The sequence below is a fragment of the Mustela putorius genome, unplaced genomic scaffold (genome assembly GCF_011764305.1).
Source record: "Mustela putorius furo isolate JIRA1106 unplaced genomic scaffold, ASM1176430v1.1 tig00003972_pilon_pilon_pilon, whole genome shotgun sequence".
NCBI lineage: Eukaryota > Metazoa > Chordata > Mammalia > Carnivora > Mustelidae > Mustela > Mustela putorius.
Genome location: NW_025422115.1, coordinates 4892167 through 4910744, shown reverse-complemented (window position 1 = coordinate 4910744; position 18578 = coordinate 4892167).

The window sequence follows — 18578 nt, the reverse complement described above, 5'->3', positions numbered from 1 at the left end:
CATAGTACTGGAAGTCCCAGCCACAGCAATCAGACAACAAAAAGAAATAAAAGACACTCGAATTGCTAAAGAAGAAGTAAAACTTTCACTTTTTGCAGATGACATGATACTATATATAGAAACCCCTAAAGACACCTTGAAAAAATAACCTGCTAGAACTGATAAGTGAATTCAGTAAGTTCACAGTCTACAAAATCAATATACAGAAATCTGTTGCATTTCTATATACTAATAATGAGGTAGCAGAAAGAGAAATTAAGAAAACAATACCATTTTACAATGTACCAAAAAGAATAAAATACCAAGGAATAAACTTAACCAAGGAGATGAAAGACTTGTACTCTGAAAATTAGAAAGCCCTGATGAAAGAAACTGAAGATGATATTAACAAATAGAAAGATACTCCGTGCTCATGGATTGGAAGAACCTATATAGTAAAAATGTCCATACACCTGAAGCAATCTACAGATTAAATGCGATTCTTATCCAAATACCAACAGCATTTTTCACAGAACTGGAACAAACAATCCTAAAATTTGAATGGAACCACAAATGACCCCAAATAGTCAAAACAATTCTTGAAAAAAGAAGAACAAAACTGGAGATATCATAATCCCAGATTTCACAATATTCTACAAAGCTGTATTAATCAAAACAGTATGGTACTGGCACAGAAACAAAGAGTTCAATAGAACAGAATAGAGAGCCCAGAAATTAGCACAAAATTTTATGGTCAATTATTCCCCAACAGAGAAGGGAAGAGTATGCAATGGGAAAAAGAGAGTCTCCTCAACAAATGGTGTTGGGAAACTTGGACAGCTCCATGCAAAAAAATCAGTCTGGACCACTCTCTTACACCATTCACAAAAGTAAATTCAAAATGGATTAAGGACATAAATGTGAGACTGGAAACCATAAATATCCTAGAATAGAACACAGGCAGTAATTTCTCTGACATTGGCTGTAGCAATATTTTATTAGTTATGTCTCCTGAGGCAAGGGAAACAAAAGCAAAAATAAACTTTTGGGACTATCAAAATAAAAATCTTCTGCACAGAAAGGGAAACACCCAAAAAAACTAAGACAAACTATGGAATGGGAGATGATATTTGCAAATGACATATCTGATGAAGGGTTAGTATCTAAACTATATAAAGAATTTCTGCAACTCAACACCCCACATACAAATCATCCAATTAAAAAATGGGCAGAAGACATGAACAGACATTTCTCTAAGGAAGACACACAGATGGCCAACAGATGCATGGAAAGAAGCTCAACAGCCCTCATCATCAGGGAAATGCAAATCAAAACCACAATGAAATACCACCTCATACCTGTCAGAATGGTTAAAATCAAAAACACAAGAAAGAGTAAGTGTTGGTGAGGATGTGGAGAAAAAGGAACCCTCTTGCCTTGTTGGTGGGAACGTAAACTGGTGCAGTCACTGTGAAAACCAATGTGGACATTCCTCAAAAAATTAAAAATAGAATTACCATATGATCCAGTAATTCCACTAGTGGATATTTACTCAAAGAATACAAAAACACTAATTCAAAAGGTTATATGCATTTCAGTGCTTATGGCAACATTAATTGCAGTAGCCAAGTTATGGAAGCAACCCCAGTATCCATCGATAAATGAATGCATAAAGAAGACATGATATACATATATATGTATAATATTCACACACACACACAGAGTGAAATATTGCTCAGTGATAAAAAAAAAATAACAATGACATGGATGGAGCTAGAGAGTATAATATTAGGTGAAATCAGTCAGTCAGAGATGAGTATCATGATTTTACTCATATGTAGAATTTAACAAAATTCTAGAGAATAATAATATTAATTAATGACATTAATATTTTTGATTAATTAATTTACATTTACTTAAATTCCAATTTAATTAATTATCAGTTAATATTAATTGATTGTTTGATTGATAATAAAAGAATAACAAAACAAATGAACAAATCAAAAATAAAGACAAGCCAAAGAACAGACTCTTAACTATAGAGAATAAACTGGTGGTTACGAGAATGGTGGGAGCGTGGGGGTAGAAGTAGGTGATAGCAATTAAGAATGCACTTACCATGATAAGCACTGAGTAATGTATAGAATTACTGAATCACTACATAGTGTACCTGAAACTAACATAAAACTATATGATAATTATACCAGAATTTAAAAATAGTAAGTCCTATATCATTCCAATTCCATACCAAGAGGAGACAGGGATTTCTTTAAGTTGAACACAATAGGGGTAAAAACAATTGAAAAGTAGAAATAAACATCTGCCTGCCTGGTGCTCCTGCCTAGCAAAATGAAAAAGTGGGGGAGGGGACCTTATGTGTGAGCAATTTTATTTAAAATAAATATAATCATTCTGATCCCATGCTCTCCCCTGTTTCATATGGGTGCTGGTCAGTTTCAGAAACCCCTAGGGAAGGAAGTTCCTTTTGATTCCTTGGTCATTCACTGGAATTCCATTACAGGTGGGTAAGTGTTGGTGCCCTGCTCGGTTTTCTCTCAATAACCCTTCCAGATTTTCCAGTGGCTGGTCCCATAATTTTCTTTAAAAATAGATAAACCTCGAGTCACTTTAAGTTACAATCGGAAGCATCCAGGCCAGGATGTTAGTCACTATTTTAATGCTCATTCAAAGCTGAGACTTCTCCCCTTCAGGCAGCTAAGGGAGTGACCACACTTCAGGGGTTATCTAGAACAGTCCTGGTTCATGCCTACGTCCTGGCATCCTGTCTTTTTTAGTATCTGTCCTGGATTTCTCATTTTTAACAAAGTGTTAAAAATAGTTGCATTTTAAAAAGCTGGTATTGCTTTGATAGATCTCCATTTGGGACTTTTCCATTCTTCCGTGGTCCTACTAGAAGCATGCATAACTCATGCACAGTGAACAGAATTCTCACTTCAACACCCTGTGAAAACTGAAAGTTGAGTGAAACTCTTTCCCAGCCCTTCCCAGACTCAGCATTAACTAACACCATTTTTTTTTTTTTTTTTTTTTTTTTTTTTTTAGGGACAGCATGCAAGGTGGTGGCTGATGGAATAATGTGCACACACATAAGCCTCTGGGGACAGGAGGCTCCTTTCATTCTCAAACTGTGATGGGAAAACAGTCAATGCTGTTGGGTCAACCAGCCACTTGGTATACCAGCAAGCTATACCATGGTGGATGCTAAGTCACAAAGTTTCCAGTCTTCCCTGGGCAGAGTCAGCATAATGCGGAAAATAATAGGCTGGGTGTGAGAGAAGAAATATGTGCCGGAAATAGAGACTGTGATCCTGCATTCAGAGAATAATCTGGAAGTTTGTGCTATGGTGGCATTGTTCCTTATTATACCGTATACATCTATAACTACTATTAACTGATAATGCTTTTTATGTGTGATAAACCTTTTCAACAACAGTGACCTCAAAAACAATGTAAGTGAATGTTTAATGGAGTGTAAGTATTGAATTTTCATTCCTTCAGAAATTAGATGATGAATATGTAACTTGCACAAAATAGTTGTTGATATTTGTCATCCATGGGGGAGCTGCAACAATATTTTTGACCACAGGAAAACCCAAAGACACCAATCTGCTGAAAAAGCACTAATATCTATTACATTCAATGCATGCAACTGCAGGCACAATTTTACGTATCATTCTATAAAGCATGAATTTTCATTTAGATCAATCATTTTTCTTATAAATTAATTTTGCATATTTTCAATTCTCCATTTTCTTGTGCATGTGTAAAAAGTGAAACCACAGCTGTTAATGTGTGTTTAGTAGCAGCAGAAGTCTTGCAAACAGTCAAGTGATCCCTAATTTATACCAATGACATCAGATCCTTCAAACAGAATGCCAGTTAACTCTAATAAAATTTAATTTTTTTGTCTCTAACTTATGGAATTAAAGTTCGGTCTTTGACGGCATATCCTGTCAACAGTGAAAGATCTGACATTACATGGATACTTCTATAAATCTTAATAAGAAGTTTGACATTGAAGATAAAACTATTTGTCTTTACAGTGATAATAGAGTTACAAATTTTGTAGAGCATAGAACTGAGGTGAAAACATGAGTTTGAACTTGATGGAGATAAAATGTATTGAAAATGATTGTGGTGCCCAGATAATTTATAACTCATCTAAACAGGCTGAGACATTTTATTTTCAAAACAGAAGTGTTGGATATCTAGCTAGCTAGCTAGCTAGCTCTCTCTCTCTTACAAATTGAACTACAAAATTTTTGCAACTGAGTTGATGCCGAGTACAAAGGCAATTCAGTATGAGCATGTGTTTAGGGTTTGTTTGTTTCGTTCTTGCAATAGTCATGGGTAAAATTTTAGACATGTTAGAGCCTTTGAAGTAATATTTTATAATCAACCAAACCTATAATGAAATTAAACTTTCCCAAAGATGAATCATCCAAATGTTGGTTGCATTTCGGTTGCATTTTGTTCCAAACCAACGATGCCAACAAATCAGTTGGAAATATTCAAACAAGTATTCCAGGAATGGAGCAAAAAAAAAAAAAAAATCAGCTTTTGAAAGCGTTTTAGTCAGCTATGATGATCAAAAACAATGCTTGGAGCAGGAAAATATTACTTTTTTTCTCCACAAAATAAGGGAGTCAAAATGAGATGTAACATCACACCCACTAAGATGGCTATAATTGTAACAAATAAATAAATGGAAAATAGCAAGTGTCAGGGAAGATGTGGAGAAATCAGAACCTTTGTACATTGTTGGTGACTAAAACAGTAGAGTCACTGTGGAAAAGAGTTTAGTAGTTCCTCAAACAATTAAATACAGAATTATCAGTTGACTCAGAAATTCCACTTCCTAAGTAAATACGCAAAAGAACTGAAAACAAGCATTCAAACAAACAGTTGTACAGAAATATTCATATCAGCACTATTCAGAATAGCCAAAAGGTAGAAACAACCCAAGTGCCCATCAACAAATGAATGGACACACAAAACGTTGTATATCCATACAGTGGAATAGTATTCAGCCATAAGGAAAGAGAGAAGTGCCTACATGCTAGAAGGATGAACACTGAAGACATTATGCTCAGTGAAAGAAACCAGAAACAAAGCTCACATATAGTATGATTCCATTCCAATACTTCGTATTCCAGAACCGGTAAATCTGTAGAGGCCAGAAGTAGATCAATGGCTGCCAGGGGCTCGGGGAAGGGGGCAATGCCTGCTTAAAGAGAGTAAGTGTGACTTTTTGAAGTAATTAAAAATATTTTAGGACTAGATAGAGGTGATGGATGCACAACACTGTAAAAGGAATAAATGTCATTGAATTGTGTATTTTTAAAAAAAAATTTAAAGATTTTATTTATTTATTTGACAGACAGAGATCACAAGTAGGCAGAGAGGCAGGCAGAGAGAGAGGAAGGAAAGCAGGCTCCCTGCTAAGCAGAGAGCCCTCTGTGGGGCTCGATCCTAGGACCCTGAGATCATGACCTGAGCTGAAGGCAGCAGCTTTAACCCACTCACTGTGACACCCAGGTGCCCTTGAATTGTGTATTTTTAAACGGTGAATTTTTCCCCAAATTTTTAAAATCTTTTTTTTTCTTTAAGATTTTATTTATCTGACAGAGAGAGAGAGCTCACAAGTAGACAGAAAGGCCGGCAGAGAGAGAAAGGGAAGCATGCTCCCTGCAGAGCAGAGAGCCAGATGCGGGGCTTGACCCCAGGACCCTGAAATCATGACCCGAGCCATCCAGGTGCCCCCTTTCCCCCAGTTTTTAAAAAGCAAAGAGGAACCAAACACATTCAACATATAGATGTTGTGCATGATTTGGGGAGGGCTCCTATTTTCTAGCAGAAGTTTGGTATTGTGTTCGGTAACCAAATGGAGTAAAATCGAAAAGACCTAAAATTTGCAGCACTTAAAGTTGATGAAGCATTAAAAACAAATGTAAGTAAAAATAATTTATTTGATTATTTTTGTCTTGTGCAAATATTTGTCAAAGAAAGTTTCTCTGGATGAATGCAAAATGACAATAGCTGTGAAAATATTTTGGCTAAAGTATTCACACATTTTGAATCCTGAAAAAATAGAATGCTTCACAGAATTTGCTCTGAGGTTACCAGTTACCTGTGGAGAGAGTGTTTTATCATTAAAATTATTATGGTCTATTAGAGAAAGCCCAATTAAAGATGACACCAATTTCAAACTTATTATTTACAATAAATGGATACTACAGTGCATGTTTGAGGATGGCTCCAGTCAGTTTTATGAAAAAACTATATTAAAAAATACATGCTATTAGAACAAGGCTGATAAAACTGATAAAATATGTGAATATGCACCAAGATGAATTATTCTGACTATTTTTTTAAAAGATTTTATTTATTCATCTGACAGACAGAGAGCACAAGTAGACAGAGAGGCAGGCAGAGAGAGAGGAGGAAGCAGGCTCTCCGTGGCACAGAGAGACAGATGCGGGGCTTGATCCCAGGACCCTGGGATCATGACCTGAGCTGAAGGCAGAGGCTTTAACCCACTGAGCCACCCAGGTGCCCCTATTCTGCCTATTTTTAATGTTCAGATAGACAACATAAAAGAGTCTTATGTTTTTTTTAAATGTATAAATATAGATATCTAATTTTAAAGTAATGATTGTATTTGAAATAGTTTTTAATAGAACTATTTTTTATTAATAATACCAATTAAGTATTGCAGTTTCGATAGTCAACCAGAAGGTCATGCTAAGGAAGACTTGGAAGACAAAAGAAGGGGACCCGTTTCACCTCTGCGTGTCTTCCCATCGTCCCTCTCATATTGGCTAAACAAGATGGAGGGAAGAGAAATGAAGGAGTAAAGAGTCTTTCCTTTTTTGGGTGGTTTGAGCTCTCTGGGTCTAGAAGATACTTGAAGCTAACTTTCTAATGGGCATTTTCATGGGCTTTTGAAGATTCCCTACACTGGGAACCTCCACTGAAGATCCCAATAAATAGGCAATGCATATTCTTTGGTAACCACTTCCCACTTGGCTGTCCACCACCTCCATTTTCTCCCTCTCTCTCTGTCTGTAGGGATGGTGCTATTCTCACAGGTTGTCCTGTTTGATTTAGAGCAACATTTAAAATGCCTCCATAAACAACAAAATGTCCACCAATGGGAACTAGTCAAATAAACTATGATACACAATGATTTCCAAATACTAGGCAGTAGTAAAGAGGAATGAGGGATATCTCTGTATAAACATATAAGGTTCCCTTTAGGATATATTGTTAAGCAAAGGGAGAACAGTGGTTAAGGAATGTTACCTTACAATGTTACCTTTTGTGTAATAAAAAGGTAAGGGGATAAAAATGTATGTGTAATTGCATAATTTTCAAGAAGAAACAATAGAAAGCTAAAGTAAAAATTAAAATAGTTTCCTGTAGAAAAAAAGGGAATAAAGATGGTCAAAGTGTAAATATAAATGTACCCTGACAGAATTATGACTTCAGAGTCCTGTTTTTATTTTACATGATTCAAAAACAAATTTAAATCAAGATGGTGAAAATCAGCCCCACAAAATTGAAAACAAGTGGAAATGACTTGTATAACTTTGTGTTGGTGGCATAACCATCCAAAGACAAAAATTGGGGCACCCGGTTGGCTCAGTTGGTTAAGCACCTGCCTTCAGCTCAGGTCATGATCCCAGTCCTGGGATCATGTCCTACATCAGGCTCCCTGCTCAATGGGGAGCCTACTTCTCCCTCTTCCTCTACCTGCCACACCCCCTGCCTGTGCAATCTCTCTCTTTCTGTCAAATCAATAAAAGAAAATCTTAAAAAAAAATTACTTCAAGAGACTGTGAAACACATCATATTGACTGTGTAGCTGGTTGCACACCAATGTGAATGTACTAAATGCCACTGATATCTGTACATTTAAAAATACAATGTTAAAATGGTAAGTTATGCATTATGTATACTTTACCTGCATTTAAAAAAGGACATGTTTCTTTCTAGAATTGTAGAAAATACAAGAAACTAAAACAGGAAAAAATAAGCCATCAACATTCCTACTATTTAGAAGGAAAAAAAAAATGTGTTTGCAATTGGAAAAGTCCTGGAAGCAATGATAAGCCCATAGCAAGAGCACCCCTAGTGCCCATACTGTGTTCTCTAAAACCATTCCTCACTAAAAGGAACATGTGCTCCTAAAAGAAATGGCTGATTTTAGGTTTACTGCAATACTCAAAGATTGATGCAGTCATGTGAAAAGGACACAAGAGAAACCTGAATAAATTCCTGCTGGCCAAATTTAGGACACTTTTTACATCAAAATAATAATGACTGTGGTTAAATATAACATGTTGAATGACTACATAATCATTAGAAAAGAAGTCAATGAACATGGAAAAAAAAAGTTGAAGCTCTTCTCTCAATAAAAATGTCAGCTAATATAGAGGTGCAAAATTAGAAAATCACCATTGTACAAACCCCAATATAGCAACTGATTCAGGCAAGGGTCTTCAATGGCTGGTAAAACCATAGGGGAAATGTTGCAGGGGATGGAATATTTGCATGATATTAAAACATTACTCTATGGGATACTTGTTAACCCCAAAGGAAAAAAGATATCTTCATAATGAGAGTTCTGGAGGTGAGCATCTTAATGAATAATCAAGCTTGATATCAATAACAATGGAATAACCTGACATGACATGCCTGCTCTCTGGTATGATGCAATTTGAAAAAAGCAAATGCTTAAGAGTTTTTTACCAAAAAATTTTTAAAAAATTAAAAATCCCTAACCTAAATATGATCAAACCTGTAGACTTAACTCCCAGATGACAGAAAATATGGTAAATAGAGAAACAATTTCAAGTCCAGTGACAGCATGAGGAAGCAATCAGACAAATCAAGAATCTGAGATATTCTATTAGGAGAAGAAGAAGGAGGAGGAGTAGGAGAGGGAGAGGAAGAAAAGGAGAAGGAGAAGAAGAAAAGAAGAAGAAGGAAGAGAATGAGGAGGAGAGAAGAGGAGAGGGAGAGGGAGGAGGAAGAGGAAAAGGGGAAATCTGAATGCTTGAAAAAAATCAGTGTCACCCAGCACCATATTTTGGTCTCTAAATACCACTGCCTGCTAAAAGGAAACAAATCATTGGAGAATTGGTCTGTTCCAGGTCTAGGGCAGGAAAGTCATCAGAAGAACCTGGAATTTGTTCTAGAGAGTAGAGAATCCATCAAAGTCTATTAGGATCATGTTAAAAGAGTTCAGGAATCATCTTGAAGAATCTCCCACTGGCCCATGTTGGGAAAATTTGAACAATCGTAAGAATAAAGCTGCAATGAATGGGAAAACACCAAATAAGTGGTAATATTTTTAAAAATCACGGATCACCACTGGATTTTGCTGGAACCCAGCTTATGACTCTGAAACATGATTAAGGCAAGGAATAATGCATTTTATACTACCTTTCTTTTATAAAATTTATTTCAAAGCTACTACATAGTTTGTGATGGTGCCTTATTTGCAGATATATTCTAGCTAATATGTAGAAAGACTGATGGAACTATCGCCATTTTGAATCCCCTAGTGAAATTGTGGATCTAGGTAATGGATCAATGGCTTCTAAATCTACAAAGAGAAATGCTGATGAGGAAATTTGTAATGATCGATTGAGATGGCAGTGCCTGGCCCCACTGATCAATCTTAGTATCAAAAAGGGGTAACAAGACATAAGAGATGGGACAGGAAGTACACAGGAAGTATAATTGCCATAGATAAGTAGCCATTAAAAACAACAGAGAGAAGAGGAACTTCTAGATTAAAAGAGACTCAGCACCTCATGCAATGTGTGGCTATTACTTGGGTCTTGATTCAGACCGGGTCACTGGGGAAAAAAAACTCAGGACATTTGAATACTGACTCATGGTAAGGAGGGAGGGAGGGAGAAAGGGAGGGAGAATGGGGGAGGTTTGTCACACTTTCTTCAAACACATTCTTCTGCAGAGATGGAATATACCCAGCTGATCTCCTTGAGCTACTCAAGACATAGTTTGAAACGTCGAAGGGTCTTTGGGAAGAGCATGTCTAAATGGTCTTCAAGAATACCAGGACCTATCTTAAGCACATGAGGTCCTGCCTACTTCCGTGCCGCCTGAACCAGGCAACAAGAGTCATTCCATTGCCAAACCCTACCCATTACACCTCAGTCCCCAAATCGTTTCCTCAGAAAATCCAAAACATGGGCCTTGAAGCTTTAGTTTCAAGAGCTGTCAATTGCAGGAACCCCTTCCAAGGCCCTACCTTGTGGTCACATGGTCACATTATTTCTGTAAAGTTTACAAAACAAGAGTTAAGCCACCACTGGTTAAGACCCCCGCCTCTCTCCACTGGGACTCTGCCTCCCTCCCACTTTTCCTGATGTTAGCATTCGAATGGGAAGGGCAAAGCAGAGGAGGGTAGCCCTTTGGTTTGGGTTTAGTGGGACCTATGTGTATATCCAGTTTTCAGTTATTTCCATGCATAGAGGAGCCACCGGTAAGGACAGCAAAGGCTTCCAGAAATACTTTGACTTCCCATTCTGCTGACTGACCCTCCAGACAGAAGCTGGAAGGAACAAAGCCAGAGGTCATACATGATATAAAGGTCTCCTATAGCACCTGATGTCTGTAGGTAGTCCAAGAGAAGCAAGGTCTGAAATGCACAGAAATTCTGAAGTGCACAGGAAGCTAGTCTGTGGAAAATTCTCCCAAATCTTACAGATCATACATAAAACTTAATGGAGCTTCTCCCAGATCAACCACAATCCTCACGCTGCACATGACTTCAATGAAAATGAGTTGTAAAGCTGAAGGAAACATTGCACAACTAGCGATAATAAAAAGTAAATTTTCATCAACTACGGTTGGAGTAATGACTGCATTATCTTTCTATAGTCTACATAGGAAACATATCACAATCTGTTACCATACAAAGGGGCAATTAAAGAGTATGCAGACGAAAGATGTCACCTAGGTATGTCAGAAAGTTAATTAATGAAAATATTATGGGTTCAGGGGAAGAGGAGGTTTTGTATTATAGTATTCGCACCTTAAAAATTTTATAATTTGTCATCATTTATTTTTCTTTCTAAGTAAATATTCTCCTTTAAACCTAATTTCATATTTATAATTGTGTGCTTTTTTTCGTGAAGAAACCCTTCCTTATACAGCTTCAGAATCGGAATCTCTCCCATGATGTCTTTCTTGAACCCCAAAACTAGATGGGGTTATCCTAGTAATGTTGTCAAAGCACCGCAGAATTTTTCTTGACAGCTCTGACTATGGTCTGTAGTTATACATTCATCATGGTAAAAATTTGACTGACACCTACCTCCCTCCAGACCTTAAGTTCCATGAGGATAGGGACCACTTCTGGTATTGCTCCCAGTTATAGCCCCTATTTTCCTGTGCTGTGCACAGTGCCTGGCACATAATAAATCCTGAGTATAAATCTGTAGAATGAATTCATAAATTAATATGTAAACATGCCTGCTCTCCTTATCAACATTAATTAATCTGCTGCTTTATTACTTGGAGTCTCTGATTATTTATGCCAGTTTCTCAAGTTCAACAGGTGACCTACATTGTGAAGCTGGTGAGGTCCTGTCTTGACATGTTTTCTAGATATTAGTTGTTTCTACATATCTCTTTTTCAAAAGATGGTTTATCAAAAAACTTCATGTCATATCCATAATGTGTTACACTGCAAAGAAGTTTTTTCTACTTCGTTGCTTTAAAAGAAATAATACTTCTTTGGGACTTTATTAAAAAATATATTTTCTCTTTCATGTACTAAGCTCTTGGTTTTCATAAATTTTACTGTAAGTGTTCCTGAAATACTATATATTCATGTGTGAAAATTAGCTACATCAAAGGAATGTTTTAAAATAACCTGAATCTTTTAGGACCCAGAGTAGTTCCAGCAATGTGTAAACAATGGGACTGCTCACTAAGATGGGGAGAGAGGAGCAGCTGGGTGGTTCAGTCGGTTCAATGTCTGCCTCTGGCTCAGGTCATTCAGGGTCCTGGGATCGAGCCCTGTGTCAGGCTCCCTGCTCAGCAGTGAGTCTGTTTCTCCCTCTCTCTCTACCCATTTATGTGCTCTCTCTGTCAAATAATTTAAAAAATCTTTTAAAAATTTTTCAAAAAGGTCAAATGGGGAAAGAAATACTTCAAAGGGTCATTATTAGGATCGGTGCAGAAAGGGAAGGGATGCTGTGTCCAAGGGTGCTTTCAAAACTACGACATTTGTTGTAAATATTAGGCATTCACCATTCCCTTTGTCATCACCATCATCATTATGACCATGACTATCACAGCGTTTTACTGAGGCTTCGATGTTATTAAATATATAACTTACATCAACTCAAGGTAGGGAGAGGAAAAACCTTGGGAAAACAAACCTCTATATATTTATTACTTTTATTATAACATTTTAATAAAAATCATATTTTTGCTTAAATGTAATTTTTTTTCTTCTCTAGAACAAAGATGTGGTAATTTTGGCCTTGAGCAGCTCAATTTTTCAAAATTTAAAATCAAGAGTTCTTAGGAATAATTTTCCAGAAGCAATAATCCTCTTTTTTTTTTTTTTTTCAATTCATTGAATCCACTGTTGGTTTATTCTTTAGTAATTTTACATGAAAAGGAGGTTTGGTTTCTTCCAATACCATTCCATCTTTCAATGTCTATTGCCAACTTATGAGCTAAATATGGAATTATTTTCTGTATAAAAAAAGCCTCTTTTGGAGGTGCCTTGGTGGCTGAGTTGGTTAAATGTCTGATTTCAGCTCAGGTCATGATTCCAGACCTCGGATGGAAGCTCACCTCAGGCTCTCTGCTCAGCAGGGAGCCTGCTTCTCCCTCTCTGTCTCTCCCTGATTGTGCTCTTTTTTGCTCACTCACTTTCTCAAATAAATAAATAAAATCTTTTTTTAAGTCTCTTTTTGTTGAAAATGCTAAAAATGGGAGCACCTGGGTGGCTCAGTCCATTGAACATCTGCCTTCGGCTCATGTCATTATCCCAGGGTCCTGGGATCGAGTCCCAAATCAGGCTCCAGTCCCACATAGGTCTCCAGTCCCACATCGGGCTCCCTGCTCAGTGGGGAGCCTGCTTCTCTCTCTCCCTTTGCCTGCAGCTCCCCCTGCTTGTGTGCTTTCTCCCTCTCTCTCTCTGTCAAATAAATAAACAAAAATCTTTAAAAAAATTAAAAAAGGAAAATGCTAACAATGGAATTTAAATTTCAGGCTTGTCCCACTATAAATAATCATAGGGCACAATGTATGCATGAATGCATGAAAGCAAAGGTGTTCCTATTAACCTCCTCACACAATGTGAACCAGAAAAGGTTTTGAAAATGTTCCTTTTTCATATTAAAAATAAATACAAAACCACAAATTTTTTAAAAAGATTATTTATTTATTTATTTGACAGACAGAGATCACAAGTAGGCAGAGAGGCAGGCACAGAGAGAGAGAGGGAAGCAGGTCCCCGCCGAGCAGAGAGCCCGATGTGGGGCTCGATCCCAGGACCCTGGGATCATGACCTGAGTTGAAGGCAGAAGCTTAACCTACTGAGCCACCCAGGCGCCCCTCAAAACACAAATTTGACCCAAAATATTTCTGTCCAGCTCAGTTTGCTTACCCATCATTATTCATAAAATCCAGCCAGGATTGAGGTCATTGACAGGCATCCAACCGCTTCCAAGTTTCCCACCTCCCTTACTGGGAACTATTACAGAAATACAAATATTTCACAGTTACTGTATTTTTGTCTGAAATAAGGACAAACAGAGGATGACCTGGTGCTTCTCTCTGTTTACCCTCGATCTCTGTAATATGGCCTGCAGGTTGATCACAATCAACTCAATATCCACAAAGGTAAATTATGTAATTGAAGAATATTTAGGAAAAAAACCGGAAAGTTACAAATTATAAAATAAAAATGACCATAACCCCACCTCCCAGGATAGTCTATTGTGAACATGTGCACGTAGGGCTTTTCAGTCTGTTTTCTAAGCATATAAGATGATTTTCATTTTCATGGTTGTCATCGATAGGATTTGTAACCTGCTCTTCTCATGGGCATTATGGGTGGTATTTCATATCATTAGATATACTCTAGGGGTGTCCGGGTGGCAGTCTGTTAAGCATCGACTCTTGGTTTTGGCTCAAGTTATGATCTCAGGGACATGAGATCAAGCCCTACATCAGGGTCTGGGCTCAGCATGGAGTCACCTTGGAATTCTCTCTCCCTCTGCCCCTCCCATTCATGCTCCCTCTCAAATAAATAAATAAACAAATTAAAAATATATATATATTTTAACCATAGTATTAATATCTACATGATAGACAATCCAACGACTGTGTCATAGCTTACTTAATTCAGTATTTGGTTAAATTTGTGTAAACAACTTTGAGCAAATCTTTCCAAATCCTCAGGATACGTCCTGAAAGAGGGATTTCTAGAACAAAAGATGAGTTTTTAAAGCTTTTTAAAATTTAAAAATTTATTTATTTATTTGACAATGAGAGAGGGGGAGAGAGCACGCACAAGCAGGGGGAACAGCAGGCAAAGGGAGAGGGGGAAGCTGGCTCCTTGCCCAGTGAGCAGGGATCCCAATGCGGGGCTTGATCCCAGGACACCGGGATCATGACCTGGGCTGAAGGCAGATGCTAAACTGACTGAGCCACCCAGGTGCCCCATGTTTTTAAAAGCTTTTAGTAAATAATTTACAAATACTTTCTAGAAGGTTTTCAATAATCTAAAACCCCAAAGTCTTCACCAGCATTTGATATTATTAAAGCAACACACTTGAAGAAAAAAAAATTACTGTTACTTTAACTTGTCTATTTGATTGCTAGTGTGTTTGAATTTTTAAAATATATCTTCACTGAAAATGTGTGTGTGTGTGTGTGTGTGTGTGTATGCATGTGTGTATGTGGTGTTTGGGAAAAAGAGGAGCACTTCATGATTACTGCAGCCAAAGTTGTCTTTTTCTTTTCTTTTTTTTTTTTTAAGATTTTATTTATTTATTTATTTATTGTCAGAGAGAGAGTACAAGCAGGCAGAGTCACAGGCAGAGGCAGGGAGAGAAGCAAGCTCCCTGCTGGACAAGGAGCCCGATGCGGGATTTTATTCCAGGACCCCGAGATCATGACCTGAGCGGAAGGCAGTGGCTTAACCAACTGAGCCACCCAGGCATCCCCAAAGTTGTCCTTTTTTTATTGATTTATATGAATCAGCTTTGTTTTTACAAATGGCAGCAAAAGACAAATTTCCAGGACAACAGAACTAGCTGGTTGGTGATAGATGGTTTGTTTTACTTTATGAATACCATACTGGTCTTTTTGATAAAATACTCACTGAGCACGCATGCATGCGCACGTACACACACACACACACACCCAAAATCTTTGACATGCCAACTATAGCTAAGACATTATAACTCCCCCCAGACATTTCATTATGAAGTGGGATCCAAGAAGTGGAGGCCAGCCCAGACCTCGTCCCAGACAGAGCCCATGATCGGTGCCCTGAGAGCCCTAAAGGACTTCATGTTACATGCAACATACATTAAATATTGAATCAACATTCCGACCACACAGAGGTGATGGACTTCTTCTTACCAAGTGGTAAGAAAACCTGTATATGTAGCAACCAAAACTAACTTTCCAGGATGACTTAATTAGCTGGTAGGTTCCTGACAATTGAGTTATGGATTAAGAGGCAAATAGGACCATACTCCTTTCCTGGATAACACACTCACTGGGCACCAAAAGGAGTACTCTTCCTATTATTATTATTATTATTATTATTATTATTTGCAAGACTGCCAGGTGAGGGATAAGAAGAGAGCGGACAGGAAGGGGGAAAGTGGGACTAGGAGCCAGACCCAGCACCGTTCACCCCACTCAGTAACCCATGAACAGTCCCAGTCCCCTTTGCAGAGTGGGAAAATCCCATAAGCTTGGTCACTAAGCGCACACAGCTCTCTCCTCCTGAAAAGGTATGAAGAATGCAAATTCCTTATCCGCAGGGCTTTCTGTGCTTCTGCTCCTGTCTGATGTTGACCCAACGTGGCAGAGCGGAAGCCACATGGAAAGCATACATGGAACCCACATCCCCTGCCAGAATGCTCCCTGCAGCCAGACAGCTGGCCAAGATGCTGTTGTTAGTGGAGGATATGCGTGTCACTGAGGATTCCAAGGAATTTGGCTTGTTCTGCGCTCTGCCTCTCCAGCAAAATGATTTCCACTTGTTCCCTGCATTACTGCCTCTCTCGATTATGTGGAGTGGTGGTATCCCTTCCCCGCACAATTGACAACACTAATAAAAATAGATAACGTATTTTTAAAACCTACGGCAGATTGTCATGGCAATAAATAATTGTATCATGTTGCTGTCATAGCAACGAAGTCTGTGTCACAGAGACAAATCAAGCCTATATGGAATTTTTCTAAATTTAGGCGTTTGAAAAGAGTTAAAATAGCCTATAGTCGGGGAGAGGTGCGTTAAAAAAAATTCTTAACCTTCATTGGAAGGAATATTTTTAGCCATATTTTAAAAACAGAATTGTTTATTGTTACATTTCCTCATTCTCTTCAAATTATAAATAAAGTTCCCTTTTTGTTCATTGTATGTATATATATATATATTATATATCTATTCTCAAGAGCTTTAATGAATGATACAAGATTAGATAGCATATTCTCTCTCTCTCTCTCTCATGCTTTCCCTCTCTCTTCTTCAAAAGTAATTTACAAGGCAGCACATCATAATTCTTGTACCTTTCCCTGGCAGCTAATGACACAATATTAATGGAATAACAAGTTACATTAGCTAAACCATGCCATAGCAGATTAATAGCTAGTTTCCATATACTTGGCTCCGTTTTTTTTAAAAAAAAGAAAACATTTATTACTGTGTGATGCCTAGTGTGTCATTAAGGACTACAGACTACCAGAGCTAACTGTGATTATTCTGACACAGTACACTTTCCCTCCTGACTTCAACTAAACGCTACTAGAGTGACAAATTAGTGACATTGTACAAAAAGAGGAAAGTGATTTTTTTTCCCAACTCTGGAATTATTGTGCCATTAAGAGAAATCTCGAAGTCCAAAATAATTACGAGGGAAAAAATGCTGCAGTTTCCCACGTGACAAAACAAGACCTCTCCCATTTGATTTTTTTTTTCTTCTTCTTTCATTTGGTTTTGATGAAATGAAAATGTGTCTTTTTTTATTATTATTATTCTGTAAAGATTTCTTCTGTCCAAGTCCCCGCTGGGAAGAAGCTGTTGTATCATAGAAACTGTTCCGTTTCAAGCTCAGCTACTTACACGCTGTGTACACAGGCGACACCGTTAGTCAGTATTAAACTTTAAAAAGCCATTATTATTTTGGAAAAACTAAAACAGAAGTCAGCCATTTTTAACGATAAAATAATTAAATGAGATAGTACATGTGGCATATTTAACCATAGTCAGTGCTCAGAAATATGTGAGCTGCTATTTTTAATTCAAATCAAGGATTGAATTATATATTTAACTTTGATAGGGGTCTAAAATGAGATCCTCAAACATCCATGATGTAGGAAAACTCCAACATCAGCATCATAGGCAGTGCATTATAAATCAATGCCTCTAAGGATACTAATTTTTTCTTTATTATGTCCCTGTCTATAATTTTCATGATATATATTTTTCTCAGATGATTTTTTTTTTCAAAAGTGACTGCCGGAAAGTGGGGAGAGTCTCACGGAGAAGGGGAGAGAGGGTCGCCACATTCTGGTGTTCACCCCCACGGATTTGTGGGGCAAACCCCACAGTTTGCTTGTGTGGCTTTCGGGCGCAAGTGCAGCTTCCCAAAAGTCAGGCTGCAAACCTGATCCCTGGGCAGCCCCGTTTCTACCCAGAGAGCCAGATGGCTAATAATAAATGTCTGTGGACAAAACCTGTGAAGGAATTACATAGATTAGAACTTGCCCAAGAAACCAGAAATGAACCTATGTGAATGGATAAAGCATGCAGGTGCCTGGGAAAGAAGATCCTGCCTCCTTGACAATGCTTGGCCCAGAGCCGGTCACAGGTTCACCATTCTCCCAGCCCCCACATGCATGCACAAGCATTAAGGCAACGTGTTTGCAGAGAGAAAACTGACTTTGGTGTGTGGCAGCTTCTTTTTTCCTTCTCGGAGGATTCCTTCTGGCCTTTACTCTCCGGGGTTTTGTTTTATTTATCTCATTTTGCGTTGTGTTTCAGAGTCTTTAAATGCTAGCCAAGGACAGACCAACTTTTCGATAATACGTGACAAGCAAATCATGCCTTGTAAAGTTAGACACCGATGGGAAGCTCTTACAAGTGAGAAAAATTCTTCACCAAACACATAAAGTTGTACGGGTTTGTCACGTTTCTCTCTGCAAAACCTAACTTCACAGATTTCCCACCCCATGTGTTTAGAGCATAAATTTCGATATACACTTCTTTTTAAAATTTAAGTTCAATTAGACCACATATAGTATATCATTAGTTGCAGATGGAGAGTTCAGGAATT